The 18,355-nt window shown below is 40.0% G+C and overlaps 1 protein-coding gene across 6 annotated transcripts in view; it reads left to right on the top strand.

The window, feature by feature from the left end:
* The window catches only part of apbb2b (amyloid beta (A4) precursor protein-binding, family B, member 2b), a 265,174-nt gene that overhangs the window by 744 nt on the left and 246,075 nt on the right, over positions 1 to 18,355 (top strand). The window contains exon 2 of one of the 6 annotated variants that reach the window (XM_059989081.1): positions 4,444 to 4,487. The exons of the other annotated variants lie outside the window; for them this stretch is intronic. The gene's annotated coding sequence lies outside the window, so the exon portion shown is untranslated. The remainder of the gene's footprint in view (positions 1 to 4,443; positions 4,488 to 18,355) is intronic. 6 annotated transcript variants of the gene reach the window in all.

Raw genomic sequence — 18,355 nt, 5'->3', positions numbered from 1 at the left:
GTTTGGTTCTTGTAGAGGTCGTGATGTTAAAGCCGGGGCAGTTTTATTAAAGTTGATTGTTGTTAGAACCCGAGGCAGCAAGAGGAAAATTGCGAGCTCCATTTCAAGGCGAGGGGCGAGGTAGTCTGCTGTTTTGTTTCACGCACAGATGATTGAGGACAGTGGTAGGTGCTGTAACATCGGTTATTTTTTTATTACGGAGAGATCGTTATGGAATGCTTATTGACGCGTAGCTTGACAAAAAGCGATTCAAGCACGTTCAAAGCATAAATCAGCTAGCAGTGAGCAGAAATGATTGGACAGCACTTGGCTGAGTGTTTACATTTCAGTCGTGTGTAGTGGCCGCCGCAGGAGAACAGAGCCGGCAACTCGCGCACGTTTCTCTCGGTTCTGGCTCGCCGTCTTCTCGCATCTGTTCCTCTCTCCATCTGCTGCAACCTGATGATTTGTGTCTGCATCTTTTTGGTGCATCGCCCTGCGGGATCGATGGTTTTAAATTACATTCCAAATAACGGATCATCTGCCTTGAGTCTCTTAATTGGTTCTCCCATCCCTCCCAAGAAAGTAGGAAGTGATTGGCGCTCTTCAATTTCCCGTCTGGCTAGTCTCGTACATTTCTGTTTAGTTACCTTGCTTTTGATTTCAACCAATTGAAATTGTTCTTCATTTATCTAGACTGAAGCTACAAATATTTATTCCTGCCTTTGCAAAGCCAGATAAAGCATACAAGTCTTTGGAGGTTCATTGTTTAGTTTTATAAATGGTTAACATAAAATATCGGTGCTGGCTTACAGTGGAAAAGGAACTGAGCGCTTAAATGCATTTCCTCCTTTCTCAGGACATCTTTCATAAATGCAGGTTGTTTTAATATAATGAGATTATTATTCACTGTTTTTAAACTCGGGTTAACGTTTCAAACCATTGCACTGTAGTAGCGTGTTGTTTTGTCCTGTAGCTGTGCTAATAAAGAATGTCTCGAGGATTTCAGCTTAAATTGGAACAGCTTTAATTTTATTCAACAAAATACGCGTTCTGAAACGTAAAGCATAAATTCTTCAACAAGTAATTGGCGAAATACTCAAGTAATTAATGTTGACGATATTGTCATTTTGGACTCCAGGTGTAATTAATCTACATACAATTACATTCATGCTTGAAACAATGTGTGGCATAATTTTGAGAGATTCTGTCAAACCAAGCTTAAAATAAGCATTTGTTTCTACTCCTGCCTCTCCTTCACCCCTTTTTTCCCATTTGCCCAACAACAAAGGTTGATTGCTTTTGTTTCCTGCCAAATAAACCATTGAATTTGGTAGCTAAACGTCAGTGCAAAAGTATTCAAACATTAAGTCACAAGTCATTTGTGCATTTCAGAAATCAAGATTTCTTTAGTGATCTGCTCTGATTTTTGCAATACTGCTGCAGTTTTATACAATTTATTTTTCATGTTTTCTTTTCTTGGAGGCTTTGGAATTGCGAGGTAATGAAGAGTAATTATCCTTTAATATAAAATGAACTAATTTGATCACAATGTGTTTTCCTTCCTTAATTGGGTGGTTGAAGTTTGGCACACCCTCTTGATCTTTGTAAGTCCTTTGTGCTTAAAAATGGCAGTATGTTATTGTCACATCCAGCATTCTAAAAAAAAGGAAATAACAGTTTTAAAACATATGCCTGTAAATGTTATCTGGTCTTTTGTAGGAAATAAAGGCATTTTCATAACATTTCAACATTTTAATGAGCATTAATGAAAATTACCTCTGTTTTTGACAACAGAGTGTAAATTGGAAATTGCAGTAATGATGTGGAAATTGTCAGTATAAAGAAATGGTTGTAACCATGCCAGAGGAAAAGGGAAACAATGTGGCCTGCTTTGAAATTTCAGTAATACCACAATGCTTTATCACAATCGCCCAAACACTTATAATTGGATCACTTCCATTTTTCCTGTTTTTCTTTTGATTCATTCAGAACATTTATTGTTGTATGTTACATTAGGAATCACATTAAGTATAAATTCTATTACTTTTTGCACAGATGTTCATAATCCCTTTTTTATCAGATCCTATTACCAAAAATGTTTAAGTTTGTGTTATTGACTGCATTGTACAGCAAGACAAATTTGTTTGCTGGTTGTAAAAGGAGATATTCTGGGGAACCAAAATGGGTAGTCTCATTTATCTATTTTGTTTTAACTAGAAGTCATTGAAATGCAGTATCATTGAGATGTTGGGCATCATGTACGTGAATGTTGATCAGCAGTCACCAGCAGAGACAGCTAGAATGTTGATTTAGCAAGCCAGCTAAGTTTAATTGTCTTTGGGAGTCAAATAATGAATCATTTTAGTTATTGGGACGCATGCTCTCAATATTGGTAATGAAATCTTAGCAATAAATCTCCCTATCTATAATACAACAATGCAAGAAATGGAATGCTGGATATTTAGTCCATCCAATATTTCAGCAGATAATTGCTAACTGTTGTACATTTCTTAGTTTCTTCATTCCAGGTTAAGGATTATAATGCAAGGTGCAATGACTGTGTTTCTTTATCTTGATTAAATGTATTCAGTTAAGTAATTTCTTCACAATATTATAACTTATAGAAGCTGGAGACTCATATTGGTTGGCTTCACTTTTTCTTCTGAAATATACAATGGTTTCTTTGTTTAATCTGCTTTTAGGATTATCATTCAGCTCAATTTGGATTTTATTGTTCACTGTGCCTTGAGGCACTGCTTACATTAAAGTTTATTTTGTCCAGATCATTTTCAAAAACAGGAGAAACTGGCCAATGTATTATGTCTACTAATTTAGATTCTTCTTTTGCAAATTTAATACTTTGTGTTTGAATTTGTTTGCTAACGTTATCTAACATTTCAAATTGCCTAAAGAGTGAATATCTGGCCTTTCCAGGATCTTGCATGTTATTCACGGATGCATTGCCCACAATATTTGAGAACTACTAGTTCTAGATGAGGATGATTTCTGAGTATATTAACGTGTGGACAAGGGGTAATGAAATCTGAGACTGCTGTTGGTAAAGGTCTGAGCTTCATTATGGCAGGATGACCTCCCTTGTCTGATGCCTTTAGGGATAGTGATTGAAGGTTATGCAGACAGAGGGTGCCTTAAGTATTTGCTGTTGCATGCTTTAAATCACACTGGTATGCAGGGTTTTGGGCAAAATTGTTAACTATTATAAATGCTGAGGTGACTACTGTATTTATACCTATGGGGTGCAGTTAATATAAAACCTTCAGTATTTGGACATCTTTAAATGAAATGTTGATAGTCTGATTGAAGTTGTTATATAAAGACAGAATTTTTCCCCTTTCATATATGGGAACATGCTACTTGGTTAAACAAAAAGCTCTAGTTCTTGAGTGTTTTTTTTCCCCCCTTTCTATTAATGGCTATAGTTTGATGGATTAATATTCCATTCCTTGCTGCTGAGGTGATTGCCCAGTGGATCATTAATGTAAACAGTTAGTAGACTTTTTTGATACCAAGAATGAATCAGTTGCTTCAAGGTTCCTTGGTTTTCACCTAAGCTAAACCCCAGCTCATGCTTGTTTTTGTCACACCCAGGATTAACAGTCCTGGAAAGCCTTCAACATTCTGTAAAGCAGTTCATCCAGAGTTTATTTTATACATATTCTAACCAACAACGTATCCTACAAACCCATTGACCTGGCCTCATTAGTTTTTAGTGCTCCACTTGGCCAAAATATAAAACAAAGTTTAAACCACTATGTGATTTTATTGACTCACTTATCTATAACTGCAATGAGCCTTAAAAACCCATCTCTAATACTCCAAACTCTATTCCTTGCGTTCACTGTTTTGATTTTATAGGGTTGTGTGCAGTGATTTAAGAGATTGCCCTTACAGTACTGATACATCCGAAGGTGTTCTATGGTGGTCTAAGGCCAGGCTCATAGGCCTTTGTGGTACTAATCAACCTAAATCTAAACACGGCACTTTCACCGATGAAATTCTTATCACTGATCTAGTCATAATGCAAATGTAAGTGTAACATCAACTGACGCAACACCAAGGTCACCCATTGCATAGACACCATTTACCTCAAGACTTCAAATTCTCTGTCAAGAACCATATTGAGAAGGTGAAAATTGAAAGTCAGGGCCTGATAACATTTCATCTAGAAGCTTCAGAATGGATGCATATTCATCCATGATTGGTGCTGGCCCTGTGTTGTTGTAATGTTGAATTTGATTGCCCAGTAAGGAAATGCCTATCCATACTGAAGAAAGGACCTGTAGTTGATGACACGCTGTTAATCATCACAAGCTACTTTGAGTCACTGAATGCCAATAGCTTGTATGATTTGCATCACCAGACATGTGTAAAGCTATGACTGGCCAAGGGAACAGGAAATTACAAATGGAATAAGCCACCTGTCTGGTTATATCGTTGCAGAAAAATGGCTGACGCCATGAAGGAGTTTCCTTGTGATGATACAGGTAAGATGCATTACTGCTCTAACTTTGAGTATTTGTAATTATGGTTTGCAGATCTTGTCAGTGGAAGTTAGCATGGGCATTAGTGTAACTAGGAAACTTCCTGTAAAGGTAGAGCAGAGGACCACCAGAAGGTTTGGATTTGGCTCAGAACCCATCTTGGCTAAAGAGCTGATGTGATGAAATGGATCCTTCAAGATGCTGGAGGAACTCTGTGGGCCAGGTAATGGAGGGAAATGAACATTCGATGTTTTGGGCTCAGTCCAAATTAATGGTCTTGGTGGAACAGACTTCCACCATCTGCAGAATTTCATGGCTACAATTTTCAAGGTTTGCAATTGTGGCGAGAGGCAGACCATACGATTTATGGCCCACTTACTGTTTAAAGAAGGTTCATACACAGTTTGAGATCTTGATGAGGGCCACTTGTGAGCTTTGTATAATACTTACATGGGGGGGGAGGAGTCTGTTGATGGTTGTATAACAAAGCCCAAGTGGTTGTCATGGGACAGATTTCAAGAAGTAACTTTAAAGACCATAAGACATAGGAGCAGAATTAGGCCATCTGGCTCACTGAATCTGCTCTGCCATTCAATCATGGCTGATCCTTTATTAACTCCTCCTCAACCCCAGTTCCTGGCCTTCTCCCCATAACCTTTGATCCCATGTCCAATCAAGAGCCTGTCAATCTCTGCTTTAAATGCACCCAATGACCTGGCCTCCACAGCTGCACGTGGTAACAAATTCCACAAATCCACCACCCTTTGGCTAAAGGAATTTCTCTGCATCTCTGTTTTGAAAGGGCGCCACTCTACTTGCACTCTTCTAACCTGAGGCTGTGCCCTCTTGTCCTGGACTCTCCTACCATTGGAAACATCCTTTCTACATCTACTCTGTCTGGACCTTTCAATATTTGAAAGGTTTCAATGAGATCCCACCCCCTCATTCTTCTGATTTCCGATGAATACAGACCCAGAGCCATCAAATGTTCCTCATATGGTAACCCTTTCATTCTGGGAATCATCCATGTGAACCTGCTCTGGACCCTCTCCAATGCCAGCACATCTTTTGTAAGATGAGCAGCCCAAAACTGTTCACAATAGAGGATACATAGTGGAGGAGTGTAACATAAGACATTGGGACCCTCTGCAGATGAAAGCAAGGTCTTTGGTGATGGAGCAATGACAAATGGGGAAGCACAGAAGGCTCAAATTTAATAACCATAGAGGTCTTGGTAGGATGGAGGGTCACACAAGTAATTAAGCTATTGAAATACTTGACAATGATAATAACTTCATGTTGTTTGGTCAAGGCAGGAGTCAGTTAACTTGGCACAGTTGTTGATGAGTTGGTGCATGTTAGCTTATTGTGGCAGAGTTGCACGGACTTGGATTCACAGGCGGTACAAGGTGGAAACCATCTTGGAGAGCAGTGGAATAATTTTGTTCTGGTAACAAATGAGAACCATCTACATTATACAGTGCCTTAAGTACTCCAAGTCATCCTAAAGCACTGCGTGTCAAAGTGTCATCTGTTTTAATATAGGAAATCCAGTAACCAATTATAAAAATCAGGCTCCCCAAATGGGAGTGTGATGATTAGTTTTGTCTTTGAGGGATAAATACCAGCCAGAACCTTAGCCTTTCAAATCAGTGCCATTGAAAGTTATCTGTAGTTATCAGAGAATACAGACTGAATATTGGGCTAACATCTTGCTTGAAAGACCATACCTTCCATAGTGAAATACCGTTTCCTATCTGCATAGTTGTTTTAGACTAGAATGGAGTACATAGTTTTGGCCGACTGTAAATTCCAGCTTGGATGTGAGAATACTGCTAAGGCACAAAGAATTCAGGGTGGCACTAGGCACTGTTATGGAGGTGAAAGTAGGTGGTCAGCACTTCAAAAAGGGTAAACTTTGCAAGTTCAGGATTAGTAGGACAATATGGTTGAGAAGACATTTTATTTCAGATAGTAAATAGTAATCTTGTATTAGTAGTTGGTCAATAGAGTTTGTGATGTCGTCTGAATATTTTTTTCTGTATTTGTATTTAAGTAAACATTATTGGATGTCAACTGAGTGGTAAAAGAATGTTCAAAAAAAAAGCAAAGGAGCCAAGAGAGGTGATGTGGTGTGATAGATAGGATTGTTGTTAACATGTGTGTACATCAGGTCATCAGGTTACACACAGAGGTGTGTATCTGTAGCTAGCACCTACAAAGTCATAAACATGTAGGAAGGAGGGAAAATGCCTCCTTAAAAAATCAATTCCCCTTTTAAAATCCTTCCATTTCACTGTCATCCCCTTTAACTCTTTGGTGGTTCAGCCTTCAACTATTAGGATTTAGTGTCTCAAATAGCTTCCCAGCTCTTGTTCAGGCTCTCCTTTTAAAACCAGCGTCATGAAACTAGTGTTAAATCATCTTTTTATTGTCTCCTTATATTGCTCACTACTAAATTTTCTCACCAAGTTTCTGTGAGGAAATTTGGGATGTTTTGCTATGTTAAAGGTGCGACATAAATACCGTCTGTTGCTGAGCACAGGGGCAGCCTGTGCTGCGGTGCATAGTAGCAGGAAACCTAATTAAAGTACTGGTCTGAAAATTGGAATGAGTTTTGCTGGCAGGAAATTTTTTGTGCTAATTGTTTATTATCCGCTTTCCATTGTTCATTCTCCACAATGGTATCATTAACTCCAGAGTAATTGGGAGCATTTCATTTGAATTGCATCATGCTTTCTGACATTACTATTTCCACACTGAATTACTATATGTTGGATTGAAATCGCAGTGCAATCGCAGTCACTTCCCTTGCAGTGCACAGTGCTATCAGGAGTCAATGCATTAATTAGTTTTTGAAGATTCTTCGTCCCACAGGATTGAAGATGACTTCCTTTCACTTGGGTGTTGTGGATTGCCTGGCAGATAATGAGGTCGTTGCTGGAGCTGCAGACAGATAAGGGAGGGTAGTTTGTGAGATGGTGCATCAATTATTATGTAAGCAGAGGACCCAAATCTTTTTGAGCAAGTAATGTCTGCCTTGTTAATGATGGAAGATAATTTGTGAAAAAAGGAAGACTGTTATAGGGACTGAATTGAAAAGTGGATCGTTGGAAATGATGTGCTGACAGAAAAATATGAAAGAAACTTGGTGGGAGGAAGTGTAATCAGGTGGAAAAAATGATACTATAGGAAAACAAATGCAAAAAAGACATCTATCTAGTCTTGTACTTTGATTCAACCATGTTTAGGTTTGCTGATTTGGGTTGTATCAAAGGTGGTGATGAATCATTATACAAGAGGGAGATTGAAAATCTGGCTGATTGATGTCATCACAACAACCTCTTACTCAATGTCAACAAGACCAAGGATCTGATTGTAGACTTCAGGAGAGGGAAACCAGAGGTCCATGAGCCAGTCATCATCGGAGGATCAGAAGAGAAAAGGGCCAGTAACTAAATTCCTGGGTGTCACTATCTCAGAGAACCTGTCCTGGATTCCTCATATAAATATAATTGCAAATAAAGCATGACAGCACTTCTACTTCTTCAGGAGTCTGCAGAGATTTGGCATGTCATCAAAAGCCTTGAAAAACCTCTATCTATGTGTAGTGAAAGTGTATGACTGGCTGCATTACAGCCTTGTATGGGAACACCAATGCCTTTGAATGGAAAATCCTACAAAAGGTAGTGGGTTTGGCCCTGTACATAATGGGTAAAGGCCTCCCAACCACTGTGCACAGCTATACAGAACACTCATAGGAAAGTAGCATTCATCATCAAAGATCCACACTACCAAGTTCAAAAACAGTTACCATCCCTCAACCATCAGGCTCTTAAACAAAAGAGAATAACTACACTCATCTATTGATATATTCCCACAACCAATGAGCTCAACTTAAGGACTCTTCTATCTTATTTCATGCTCTCGTTATTTATTGCGACTTATTCATATTTGCATTTGCAGAGTTTGTTGTCTTCTATATGTTCCTGCTTTTTCACCGACCCTGTTTATGGTTACTGTTCTATACAATTACTGAGTATACTGGCAGGAAAAAGAACCTCAGGGTTGTATGTGCTGACATGCCTGTACTCTGATAATAAATTTGTTTTAGCTTTTGAACATTGAACTTTTGTGATTCATTAGTACTCACTTTGAATACTGAGTGTACACTTGGTAGTAGAGTGGCTGAGCTCTATTTGGGAATCAAACTGCATCATACAATGTGGAGAATTTTGGGTTTGTCATTGCCTTCCACGATTCTTACACTAGCTGGCAAAATCCTAATCGCTACAGTTTAGAAATACTATGACAACTTTGCACTAAAATTGACTTTTTTTGTTCAATTTATGTTTAATTTATTTTTCTCCTGAACGTTGCTCCACAAAAGGTTTTCATTGCACTCATGCATATGGCAATCAGCTTGACTGGCCCTCAATGCTGGGAAAATTACCTTGCTTTGGGCACTTCAGTTTACTTGAGAACTATCATCTGATCAAGACTTTGATTTATCTATTTATGGATTCTTTCAAGAACAATTTATTGAAAGTTTATTTATCCAGTGATTTACCTTGCGTTATATTTAATTAACCCTTTGCCTATGTTTATTACACAAGTTATAAAGCTGTGTTGTTCCAGGTACTTGATTCCTTCCACAAGACTAACCTCCCTCCCAATGATTAGAAGGTTCATTCTGTGGATCTGGGGGTGCCATTACTAACCCGTCTGGGTGTGTCGGGAGACAGCCAATCCTTAAGTTGGTTGCTGAGACCCCACCAGCTCATTGGTGACTAGTCCAAAGGTTTCTAGTGCAGAGGCTCTAATCCTACAACAGAATGCAACACTGGAGATGGAGCTTTGGCTTCTGTCAAAGCCTGTAGTTGATTTTAATGGTTGGGAACATCTTGAACACAATAACTTTCATTAAAAAAATGTGAAGTTAAATAACACTGGACAGCAACATTTTTTTGGAAGTATTGTTTCCTCAGATTTTTTTGTGGTTATGGTAGACCACTTGAAGTTGAACACAGATATGATTTCAGACAATATGAATCATGTAGGAATTTGGAGAAACAATAAATTAACTTTTATTGAATATAATGTGTTTAAATTGCATAACAGTGCAGATGCTTTGCAATAGTTCAACTAAGCTAATGATGCTTTGTTGATGATTTTTGTTTGTACTCAGTATCTGAGGCTTCTTGCTTAAGTGTCCAACAATAATCAGCCAGCATTGATGGATTCCAGTTGCCCTGATACTGTTCCTCCATGACCCCAATGTCCTGGTGAAACCTTTCACAGTGCTTGTCACTGACAATGCCAAGATTTGCAGGGAAGAAGTCTAAGTGGGAATGCAGGAAATGAATCTTTAGTAATATGTTGCATTTTGCAGTTGCTCTGTAGTTGCTAAGAAAATTTTCAACAACATCCTTGAATGCCTTCCGTGCGATTTTTCTCCAGTCCTGCTAGAAGTTCTTTGAATTGCCGGTCATCGATGAGCTGTTTGATATGTGGACTAACAAAAATGCCTTCTTTAATCCTGGAATCTGTTATCCTGAGAAGCATTGGTCTCAAATAATGGAAATTTTTGTGTCTGGTGACAATAAATTCTATCCTTGCAATCTTGAACCCAGTAATTCTACTTTCGCCTTTGACAAACAAAGCCAATGCTTTTTTGCTGGTGGGGGAGGGGGGGATCATTGCTTTGCTGCTTATGTGTGGGAGGGGGAGCTGGGGGGGGGACTTTGGGGTTCTGACATTTATCTGTCATTCTTTGGGGCACTCCTGTTTTCATGGATGTTTGTGAAGAAGAACTTCAGGATGTATATTGTATACATTTCTCTGACATTAAATTTAACTATTGCAATCTATTGAATTGAAATGACAAATATTGATGATTTTTTAAAATAGTGCATGATAGAGAAATTTCATGGTGATTTTCATGATCAGTAGCCCAAAATCCATATGATATACCCAGAACTATTCAGGAAACACAATCCTTGTTGTCCAATGTAATTAAAATACTTAAAATTGCATGTATTATGGCAGAGTTTAAAATTAATGTAACCTTATGCATTTTGGTTTCTCATTGCAGGCAATTAACCCTATTTTTAAAAAGTATGTTATCTGACCTGACTTCAGATCAGGGGATTGTCTGTGGGGTCTAGTGATGGGTTACTCCATTAAATCCACATTTGCAGCAGCTTTATTTAAATTGGAATGACAAGAGACCCAATCTGAAGTGCTGGCTGCTGCTACGAAGGACACACCTTATTGGCTGCACTCCTCAGTCGGAGATTTGTTACAGGCCCGCAAAATCAAAGATGTTGGGACATGAGGATATAGCACTCAATTATATCTGTCATTTTTGGCTTCTATTTCTTACATTGACACTGTCTACCATCTGAAGCAGCTTCATAACTTGGGGTTCTCAGTCATATGAATTCTCATTTGTGGCAGGATTTTGTTCACAGTAGTGGAATAGCACAAATTTCCTCACCGGCTGAGCCCTATTGACTGCCATGTAGATGAACTTCAGCACCATGCACATCTGAGTCTCTTGTATTCTGCAGGGTCCAAGACCAAGAAAGCCTGTCTGCCAGACTGAATGAATTGCACACTTGCGGGGGGCGGGGGGGGGGGGGGTGCAGCTTTCAAATCTCTTTTCCCAGGTAATTTGCAGTGATGCTGCAATTTGGAAAGCAACTGCAATATTGCGCACTACCAGCAAATCTAAACAGCAGCTCTGTTCTGATGCACATGTCATAACCCTCACTTTGCCTAATCTTCATGTTGTCCTTTGGCAACATTAGGAAGTGTCTGGGTGATTAACTCGCATCTTTCTTGCCTTGCACCCACCTCTCTGTGCTGAGGGACTTGTGCCATTTCAGAATTAGTCTTGTTATCGCTGAATCATGCTGTGAAATTAGTTGTTTTGCTGCAGCAGTACAGTGCAAGGCCATAGAATTTCTATAAATGACTAAAACAGTGCAATAAAAGGAATATTGAGGTCATATTCATAGGCTATTCTGAAATCTGATGGCAGAGGGAAAGAAGGTGTTTTTGAATCATTGAGTAGAGGTCTTCTCCAATTCTTCCTTCCCAATGGTAATAACAAAAAGAAATGTCCTAGACAGTCAGTGTCTCAGTGACACATGCGGACTTATTGAGTTAGCACCTCTTGAAGGTTGGTTGGAGGCTTGCACCTGTGATAAAGCTGGCTGGGTCTACAGTGTTTTCTTCCATCATGTGTATTGGCACCTTCATACCAGGTAGTATTGCGACCAGTCACGATGCTCTCCCCATACATTGGTAGAAATTTGCTGGAATCTTTGGTGACATATACCAAATCACTTTAAATCTCACCAGTTCAGAACCTGTGCAGACGTGTCTGATCTCTTCCCACTTTGGGCACACATTCACCATATCTCTGACTCGCTTTGACTGAAAATAGTTCTCTCATGCAGGTCGAACAGCTGCTGTGTGAGAGTGGACAAGAAGGAATCCAGAATGGATTTGCCACTCTCAACAGTGTTCTTAAGATGGTTTTAATGATCGCTGTGAGTCAAGGAGCTAATGGTTGTGTTTCTTTCTGGTCCCACTGAAATGGAAGAAATCTTTTTTTTTGCTTTTCCCCTTTTCTTCCTTTTCCCTCTGACTTCACTTCCTCTGCCACTCCTGAGGCAGTTATGGAAAACTAATTTTGCAATCAGCTCCTGCTCAGCAAGACAGCTTTTCCCAGGAGGATGTTCAGTGAAGAAGAACACATCTGAGAACTGATCAGGCTTTTTCCTATACACGCAAGCTAATGTGCGCTGAAACCTGTGACTATGGAGACATAAGCTAAAGCTTGCACTACAATACCAGCCCTTTTAAAATAACCTTTATATAATTAGGGATGCTGGGTAGTTTCTGTATTAAAATCCTGCTCTGCTTTGTCTATTTTTTTTCACCGATGCCACACTTCCCTGTGTATTTCTCCAGACCAAAGGGCCATTAACTATATTTTCCTTTTGTTCTCCTGAATTAATTTCGTGTCACTGATTTTTATGAAAAATATTTAACATAAGTTTTGTTTGCACATTTTATTTAGTGCTGCAGTGATTGTATGCATGATATGTAATGCCATTATTGGTCTAGTGCGGTCGAAACAAAAGATGTTCAAGGTATAAGAACTATAGGACAAAAAGAACATAAATCTTTTTCAAACTCTTTTTCGATGCCTTCTGGCATCGTTCTGGTTAGGCTGCATTATATAATGCACACTGAGAATTGTGAAAAATGATATCTGAAGGAGACCGGAGTGAGGGATCTGTGTTTGTTATTTCCACCACTTTTTAGGTGGGCCCTCGATATAGGATGGCTTGCTTCAGTTTTGTGGGTTCTGAGGTGACTAACGCCAGAGTGTGCCTGCAGTCTTTTGGAGACAGCATAGTGGCTGCTTGTGATGATCCTTCTGCCTTTCTCTCGGGTCTCCATGCGTTCCCACTGCGTATCCTCAAGGTTCTCAATACTATCCTGAATGCTCCTCCTTCACTTTGGAAGTGGCCAGAGATTCCCATCAGTCATTGAGGATATTTTGTTCTTTTTCTGAGAAGGTTTAGAATGTATCCTCAGATCTGTTCCTCTCTCCATCTGGCAAACTCTTTCCATGATGGTTTTCATATTGAATAGTGCCTGTGAATGGGGAAATTTTATGTTTAATACATGATGGCATGCAAGCTGCTTCAGCCAATTACAATGAAGTCTGGTGCCAAATAAGACTGCCTCATTTCCAAGCATCTTTCTCAATCTTTATTGTTGCAATACTACATTTTCCCTCTAACAAATTTCCTGCTGGAGAGCAGATAATTTCAAGAACGAATGGGATCTGTTGAATCTATATTGACTATGTTCCAAACCAAGGCTGTCTGAATGTCACTAATTGAATTGCAGTATGCAGATAAAAATGTACTTTACATTTGTGAGTGAACACTGTTTTTAGCTTCTACAATTAGGCTCAGCAGAGCAGAATTTTGGAAGCTTAGTATAATATGAAGCCAGTTCTGTACTGAGTGCTTAGCTCAGTGACTGACAGCATGTTTCTATCCTTGGATCGTCAGTCAATCTTTTATTTAAGGCTTTCACTTCCAATACCATTCCAATAATGGAACAACATTTTTATCTAAGTGCAAGTAGTAAAGGAATTGAATGTGACATACTTGAGAGATATTACCCAGAAGAGGGCAATTGTTAGAAATGGATGTGGCCCATTTCTTTCCGTAATGGAAGAGAATGTTAATACTGTCTTGCATGACAGATTGTGACTAATGTTTAAAAACATCTAACTTGCCACTACAAAACAGATAACCATTGTTCAAAATTTTTTTTATGGTAGTTCGTACACCACCCTGCGATTTATCTTCTCACAGGCTTTCACAGCTGATAGAAACAGACCAACTACAGTTGACAGAGACAGACCAACAACCAGTGTGCAGAAGACAACAGACTGTGCAAAAACAAAAAGAAAAATAATTGTAATGAATAAATAAGCAGTAAATATTGACAGCATGCATTGCAAAGTCCTTAAAGACGAGTCTATAGGTTGTTTAATGTTGGAGTGAGTGAGGTTAACCCCTCTGGTTCAAAAGCCTAATGGCTGAACCAGAGGGCATAATAGTAATAACTGTTCCTGAACCTGGTGATGTGGGTCCAGAGGCTCCTGTACCTTTCCTGATGGCAGCAGTGAAAAAGGGCATGGCTTGGTTGGTGGGGCCGTCGATAATGGATGCTGCTTTCCTGTGACAGCGCTCTGTGTAGATGTGCTCAGTGGTGGTGAGGGCTTCACTACTGATCGACAGGTCCATATCCATTATTTTTTGTAGGCCTTTCCGTTCAAGGGCATTGGTGTTCCCATACCAGGCAATGATGTAACCTGTCAATATACTTTCCACCACATATCTATAGGAGTTTGTCAAAGTATTAGATGACGTGCTGAATCTGAGCAAACTTCTAAGAAAGTAGTAGTGCTGCTGTGTCTTCTCTAATGGCAGTTATGTGCTGGATCCAGGATATGAAATTCTGAAGGAGTTGCTGATTCTTTCGAGGGAAAACAAATATTTAGTGTGAAGATGAACATGTCAGTCATTTATTAAAGTGGGACTGTGCCATCCCCTTTGTGTTGAAAATACTTTAACTTGTGGTTAGTTGCTTTTCCTCTGCATGGAAGCAATCAAATGACTCAGGATCTTACTTGTGTTATGGAAGATGAATCAGTGAGTTTTGCATTGTAGTATAAAGTCAATTAGAAGATGGTTATGGTTAACACCTACTTTTGTTTTGCTGCCAATGAAGAATTAGTCTTCTGTGGTGGTATTTCAGAAGTACAGTTCCAAATGGAAAACATTTGAAAATAATCTGTTGGTCTTTCTAGTTTATCCCAGTCTTTGGATGGAAACCTTGTGCTACAAAATAGTCAAATAAATGTATTTGCTTTTCTTAATTCTCTGTGGTGGTTTATAAGATTCTGGGGGATAATCTTTAACAACAAAGTTCAGTATGATCCTTCAGTAGTACAGATTGAAAATTAGAAACATAGAAAACCTACAGAACAATGCTGTGCCAAACATGTACTTACTTAGAAATTACCCAGGGTTACTCATAGCCCTCTATTTTTCTAAGCTCCATGTACCTATCCAGGAGTCTCTTAAAAGACCCTATCATATCTGCCTCTGCCACAGTCACTAGCAGCCCATTCCATGCACTCACCACTCTCTGCGAGGGAAAAAAAAAACAAACAACAACAACTTACCCCTGACATCTCCTCTCTGCCTACTTCCAAGCACCTTAATCTACGCCCTCTCGTGATAGTCATTTCAGCCCTGGGTAAAACCCTCTGACTATCCACATGATCAATGCCTCTCATTATCTTGTACACCTCTATCAGGTCACCTCTCATCCTCCGTTGCTCCAAGGAGGAGATGCCAAGTTCACTCAGCCTATTCTCATAAGGCATGCTCCCCAATCCAGGCAACATCCTTGTAAATCTCCTCTGCACCCTTTCTATGGTTTCCACATCCTTCCTGTAGTGAGGTGACCAGAATTGAGCACAATACTCCAAGTGGGGTCTGACCATGCTCCTAATTAACTGCGACATTACCTCTCGGCTCTTAAACTCAATCCCATGATTGATGAAGGCCAATGCACTGTATGCCTTCTGAACCACAGAGTCAACTTGCATAGCAGCTTTGAGTGTCCTATGGACTCGAACCCCAAGATCCCTCTGATCCTCTATACTGCCAAGAGTCTTACCATTAATGATATATTCTGCCATCATATTTGACCTACCAAAACGAACCACCTCACACTTACAGGTATCCCTGAGGCACACCACTGGGCACTGACCTCCTTGCGGAATATAACCCGCCTACAACCACTCTGCCCTCTGTGAGCAAGCCAATTCTGGATCCACAAAGCAAGGTCCCTTTGGATCCCATGCCTCCTTAATTTCTCAATAAACCTTGCATGGGGTACCTTATCAAATGCCTTGCTGAAATTCATATACACTACATCTACTGCTCTACCTCCATCAATGTGTTTAGTCATGTCCTCAAAAAAAATTCAAATCAGGCTCACAAGGCACTGCCTGCCTTTGACAAAGCCATGCTAACTATTTCTGATCATATTATGCCTCTCCAAATGTTCATAAATCCTGCCTCTCAGGATCTCTTCCATCAACTTATCAACCACTGAAGTAAGACTCACTGGTCTAAAATATCCTCGGCTATCTACTCCCTTCCTTATATAAGGGAACAACATCTGCAACCCTCCAATCCTCTAGAACCTCTCCTGTCCCCACTGATGATGCAAAGATCATCATCAGAGGCTTAGCAATCTCCTCCCTTGCCTCCCACAGAGGCCTAGGGTACATCTCATCCGGTCCCAAAGACTTATCCAACTTGATGCTTTCCAAAAACTCCATCACATCCACTTTCTTAATGTCTGTATGCTCAAGCTTTTCATTCCGCTGTAAGTCATCCCTATAGTCGCCAAGATCCTTTTCCATAGTGAATACTGAAGCAAAGTATTCATTAAAATATCTCTGCTATCTCCTCCACTTCCATACACACATTTCCACTGTCACACTTGATTGGTCCTGTTCTCTCACGTTTTATCCTCTTGCTCTTCACATACTTGTAGAATGCCTTGGGGTTTTCCTTAATCCTGCTCACCAAGGTCTTCCTCTCATGGCCCTTTCTGGCTCTCATAATTTCATTCCTAAACTCCTTCCTGCTAGCCTTATAATCTTCTAGATCTCTATCATTACCTAGTTTTTTGAACCTTTTGTAAGCTTTTCTTTTCTTCTTGACTAGATTTTTAACAGCCTTTGTACACCACGGTTCCTGTACCCTACCATCCTTTCCCTGTCTCATTGGAACGTACCTGTGGAGAGCTCCACGCAAGTATCCCCTGAACATTTGCCACATTTCTGCCATACATTTCCCTGAAGACATCTGTTCCCAATTTATGTTTCCAAGTTCCTGCCTGATAGCTTCATATTTTCCCTTACTCCAATTAAATGCTTTCCTAACTTGTCTGTTCCTATCCCTCTCCAATGCTATAGTAAAGGAGATAGAATTGTGATCACTATCTCCAAAATGCTCTCCCACTGAGAGATCTGACATCTCACCAGGTTCATTTCCCAATACCAAATCAAGTACAGTCTCTCCTCTTGTAGAATTATCTACATATTGTGTCAAGAATGGTGGCGTGATGCAGTTTGCAGCGGCCACTCTGGAGCTGATATCTGTTATTTGTTAAGCGGATGCCGTGCACGATCCTAATCTGATGAAAAACAGATATGGGAGCACGAACATCTGGAAATCTCCAGGAAAGCCTTTTTCGTTGCTGCTGTTGTTGTGCGGTCCAGGTCTCTGCTGAGAAGAACAAGCTCCTAGTCCTCCGGGTCGTGTGGCCGAATAGCGGGGGCATCGTAGTGCGCGTGGCAGAGGATGGTGCTCAGAGAGGCTGTGCCGGAGGGGATGGTCAGAGCCTCGGAGGTTCGACGGACTCGGAGTTCACTGTGGTCAGGGCGCTTTCAGTGTGCTGTGTCTGCAAGGCTGAGTCAGGCGCCGTGGAAGTCCATAGCGGGGGTATTCCTTTCTTCCGCCTGTGTGGGATGACGAGTCTATCGGGACCCTGAGGACTTGTGAAAACTGTGTGGTGGTTTTTACGAACTTATAGTCTTTTAAAATCTTTGGACTATTTTAACTGCGCTCATGGTCTTTTTTTTTAATCAATTATGGTATTGTCTGCACTGTTGTAACTATATGTTAGCTATATATGTAACTATGTGGTCTTGTAGTTTTAGTTTTTGGTTTGTTGGGTGGTAGAGTTGGTCTCCTGACTTGGTGTGTCTGGGTAGTCTTGTTTTGTCTGGTGGGTTTGGAGCTCCTTTACGGGAAACACACTAAGACGGTAGCGCGATATTAATACGCAGCAGCCTCTCCGGACTCTGGATTGGGGATTGCCAAATGTTAAGTGGATTTTCTGGTGTAGTCTGTTTTGTCGTGTGCTTTTGCGATATCATTTTGGAGGAACGTTGTCTCATTTTTTAACTGCATTGCATTTGTGGTTTCTAAATGACAATAAACTGAAACTGAACTGAACTGAAGAAACCTTCCTGAACACACCTAATGAACTCCACCTCATCTAAAGCCTTTGCTCTATGGAGATGCCAATCAATATTTAGGAAATTAAAATCTCCCACCACAACAACCCTGTTATTATTACACTTTTCCAGAACCTGTCTCCCTATCTGCTCCCTATGTCCCTGTTACTATTGGGTGGTCTGTGTGTAAAAAAAAACACCCAGTAGAGTTATTGACCACTTC

This window comes from Hypanus sabinus, chromosome 14, assembly GCF_030144855.1.
Source record: "Hypanus sabinus isolate sHypSab1 chromosome 14, sHypSab1.hap1, whole genome shotgun sequence".
NCBI classification, from domain to species: Eukaryota; Metazoa; Chordata; class Chondrichthyes; order Myliobatiformes; family Dasyatidae; genus Hypanus; species Hypanus sabinus.
Note: the sequence above shows the minus strand (reverse complement) of the source record. Positions and strands in the feature narration are given on the sequence as shown.